Source organism: Vicia villosa, linkage group LG2, assembly GCF_029867415.1.
Source record: "Vicia villosa cultivar HV-30 ecotype Madison, WI linkage group LG2, Vvil1.0, whole genome shotgun sequence".
In the NCBI taxonomy this organism is placed as follows: Eukaryota; Viridiplantae; Streptophyta; class Magnoliopsida; order Fabales; family Fabaceae; genus Vicia; species Vicia villosa.
Window position 1 is genome coordinate 61043931 of NC_081181.1, and position 4674 is coordinate 61048604.

A 4674-nucleotide genomic window follows, 5' to 3' on the forward strand; every position below is an offset into this window, starting at 1 on the left:
TAAAAAAATATTAATATTTAATTGAAATTCTAAAATGATCAGAAGACATATGTTATCTATTTAGTCTACTTACCATTTAATCCATTGTAATTCTATTCTCATTCTATATCTAAGTCCTTTTCATTCAATCATTTAGAATGTAAAGAGAACACAAATTTTTGATACGATGCCATTCATTTATAATATTTCTTCACCCTTACATAAATTCAAATACTAATATAATTACCATTACATGAGTTTGAAGACATTTAAACTAATGTCACAATACTATGAAAAATGGGCTAGCTACAATGATGTGAAAAATGGGCTAGTTACACTGATATGAAAAATGGGAAAGGCGATGATGAGAGAATAAAATGCTGCTGCACACATTCAATTTACACCTTTTTCTGGATTCATTAACTTATAATAAATTAGCTATGACTCAGGTACAATTATGTATTATGTCAACTTGAGCAAACTTTTAGTCCAGTATTTTTTTTTTGAGTGATTATTAAAACTAACCTGACAGGTCACAAACATAGTTCTGTTTCAGCCAACAACCATTTCTTTGGGGTTATCGCCGCCACCGCATACTGATTGAATATTGATAATGCATAACAATGAGTTTCCAAATGATTGATGCAAAGGCCATACAGTGTAAAATAACCTCTTCTCCAACTCCTTTCTATGGCAGTGAATGGTTTTATTCAACAGAATTACAAAAAGCCAGAGACAATAAAACTATTATCAAAGTTGAAAAATAAATCATGGGTAATTTGTGAAAAAAGAAAGAAAATTCTGCTACTACTAAAAAAAAAGCTTCCAATAGAAATTGAAGATTAAAAATGTCAATAACAAAGACAAGTGAAGCAGAGTGTAATTGACCAATCAAGCAAACATAACCTTACCATTATTCTAGATGGGGATGTATAGCTCTTTGAACCTATATGACAGTATATCTGCAAAAGAAGCTTTGTAAATAAACTGTGTAACATCAAACTTGACAAATAAAAGTCGTCAACAATAATATTAGAAACATACATCATTCATCAATCTAATTTGAGTGCTTAATCCTTCAATCACTTAAATGGTTGAGAATAATAATCAAACCACTCTCTCTATATATTATCACAAAGGCTTACAAATAATTCACAGTATAAACACTTAATAAAACTTTATTTTAGATAGATTTAGGCAGGGAATCTAAACAAAAATAGGAGTTAAATCAAATATTGAAGTAATAAACCAGAGTAATTTTGTACTGTAAATCTATAAAGGTGTATAGGTTGTTGTCTATTTTGTACTGTAAATCTATAAAGGTGTATAAGTTGTTGTCTATAAAATAAATACTAATCACTTTCTACTAACCATTATATTTTGACGGTCGGGAAACTTAAACTTAGCTTGACGAAGGGCCTCCTAAGCATGGTGGTTGTTACTTTCCATGAAGAGGATTAAGGAAAAGACATGTTCAATAGAAACTTCAGCACCAACAACTTGTGGTTTTATAAAAGCATCCCACAAACCAGTTTGGATCCTATCATCTCCATTACATGAAAGTTAGACATCTTGTTTTGGGAAGAAAATCACCGAACTCGGAACCTAGAACCTCACACAACAAAAGCAAACATTCAGTTTACAGCTCAAATTGGAGTTTCAACAACCATTTACAAATCACAATAAAAGCTTTAAAATCTTACTAAACTCTTAATTAGATTAGAAATTTTCTAAACATGAACGCAACACACAGTTGCTACCATTAACTTCATAAATCCCTGTAATAAAACAAAACATAACCAAGCATATCCAAAACATAACCAAAAATTAAATCATCCAAAAACGAAATTATCATACATGTAGAACAAAAGATAGTTTAACCAAGTTTACCTTGTAACTACGGATTCAGAGAGTGTGACACGGTGATAGTTCAAAAACGAAATCCACATAACCTTGAGCAAAAGATAGTTTTTCCAAAAATCACATCTTTGTTTCCTCATCAATCCATACAATGAAAGGAACAATATCAAAATAATCGAAATTATTGGAAGAAAGAAATAAATGTTAGCATAAAGATTAAGGAGATACCTTAGAACAACAGATTTTGCGAGAGCGGTGTGGAGATAGCATGAGAATCGCAATTGAGGATTTGTTTTCCTTTGATTCAGTCTTTGATTCTTCCTTTGAGAGATTTTCGGGAAGTAAGAGGAAACTATCCGAATCTTTGATTTTAGGGTTTGAGATAATAGGTTTTTATCTCTTATTTAATTTTAGGGAAAAGAATGGGGAGATTGGCTTCATTGAATCTCCATCTTTTAGGGTTGAACAAAAGAAAATATTGGAGACAAACCAGTGAAAGTAGGGTTTAAGGGGGTAAAAGATAGAGGAGAAGAAAGGATACAGGAGAAAGAGAAAGAAAGATGAAATGAGGTATAATAGTGTTTAAGGAGGGATTTTCGAGAATTCTGTGTTGTGGGATTTGGGGGAAATTTTTTTCAAACCGGCCAATGAATCATTGACACTTGGTTTGGTTTTGGTGTAGATGGTGAAAAAGTGAAGACTTAATTTGTTAATTACTAAAATATCCAATTGATAGTGTAATTTTTTATTTAAGAAAGGACATATTAGGAAGTTTGGTCAATCTAATAATAATGGGTAGATAGTAGATAGTAGACTATGACACTAGTATTTTGTATTTTTTTTTGTATTTTTTAAAACGCATATATTTGCATCTTTATTTTATAAAAAAAATCAAAATACATCTTGCATCAATAATAAATAAAAAAAGCAAAAGAACTTGATGTTGCTAATATTTTTTATATAAAAATAAATAAATAGTAACATAACTTCTTGCTACCGTGCTTCCACTAATTTACTACAACAATACCGATGTCGTCCAACGCAAGTGGTTGATTATGTGTGACAAATCTATAACTTCTAATGACTCTTCATTTTCTAATACATTGTAAAATTATATAATTATATAATATATAAAATATATAAATTAACACATATCTTCGGAGTCGGGGAATCCACGGGGACGGAGGATACTTTCCCAATCCCCGCCCCAAAGTGTTATCGGGGGAACTTTTCCCTCCATCCCCATCCCCACGGGGAAAAAAATCCCCAACTTCGGATCTCCGCACAGATATTTCCCACAGGGATCCCCATTAACAGATGCAATTGACATCCCTAACCATGCCCCCTTGTCTATAATAGATGTTTTTGCATTTTTGTTTAATTTAACTTTATTAAAATAACTATTGCATCTACAGTAGCATGACGAAATTTGAATAAATTTTAACATTTTTTTTGACAGAAAATAAATGATATTCATTCATTCAAATCGATAGAGTACATCGTTGCAATACAAATTCAAAATCGCCAAAAACAAAAAGGACGAATCTGCGAACAAATCCACAGCATCCATGTTAATAGCATAAAACGGTAAATTGCATATGCCTACAAATATTAATGTATTGACTGTATTGAGATGTCTGAAATATTCATGCTTCCGGATCTGTAGCGTTGACGGCACCAAAGTCATTGATTAAATCTGCACTAGATCGAAAGTAATCTTTCAACTTGAAACAAATGAACACCGCACAAAAACGGAAAAACAAAATTAATTTGGTGTGATATAATTAATTATTACCTGAAACTAATCTTTTAACATTTTTAAGATGTAAAATAAATGTGTATATAAGCTTATTAATTTGGTGTGATATAATTAATTATTAAATTTATTGACATAATTAATTAATAAAATGATAAATTTAAAATTGACTATATGTTAAGTGAGTGTATGATAAGTAAATTACAATGTTTTTTTATTAAAATTATTTATAGTTATTAGATATATTGTATTATCATGTCAATAAATTATTAATGTTTTTTAATTAAAATTATCACAATAATTTGTTTTAATTAACAAAATATTTGTAAATATTTATACATTTATTATTCAATGTTGTTTTTTCTCCAAATATTGTTTTTTTTTCGTACATCTATTACTCAATGTTTAATTTCTCAATATCAATTTCATTCAATATTAGTTTTTCTAATTCTTTATTTCCTATTCTTTTCAAATTTCTTTGGTACACTTCAATCTAAGATGCACGGGTCACTACCACCATAATACCTTTCTTCGGACATTAATTCATTTTTATTTGGACATTCACTATTTTTACGGGTCACTATCACTATAATATCTTTCTTATGTGAATTTTATCATTAAAACTCATTACTTTCACGAATTACTATCACCATAATACGTTTTTTATTTTAAACAATAACACTTCTAAGTACTAACCATGAAATCATAAAGGTATATTTTCTCATTCACACTATATTCATATTTGTTTATCCCAATAAATATACATTATTGCCTACCATTTTAATCCTTTGAATAATCCAAACATTATTTTTTGCTTTGAACTATTTCATATATCTATTACTCCATCTTTAATTTCTCAATAACACTTTCATTTAATATTAATTTTTCTAATTCTTTATTTTCTATTATTTTCTGATTATTACTCCATCTTTAATTTCTCAATAATACTTTCATTTAATATTAATTTTTCTAATTCTTTATTTTTTATTCTTTTCAGATTTCTTTGGTACAGTTCAATCTGAGATGTCACATATACAATCAAAGTTATTTTGAAGACAGTTTTGCCTAGTGCATTTCCA

At 29.1% G+C, this 4674-nt stretch overlaps 1 long non-coding RNA gene across 1 annotated transcript; it reads right to left on the reverse strand.

The window, feature by feature from the left end:
• Nucleotides 1–202: 202 nt before the first annotated feature.
• Nucleotides 203–1740, reverse strand: LOC131646205 (uncharacterized). Its single transcript, XR_009297339.1, has 3 exons — nucleotides 1351–1740; nucleotides 891–941; nucleotides 203–667 (listed from the first exon to the last, which is right to left on the reverse strand). It is a non-coding gene; the product is annotated as an uncharacterized LOC131646205 (long non-coding RNA).
• Nucleotides 1741–4674: the final 2934 nt, after the last annotated feature.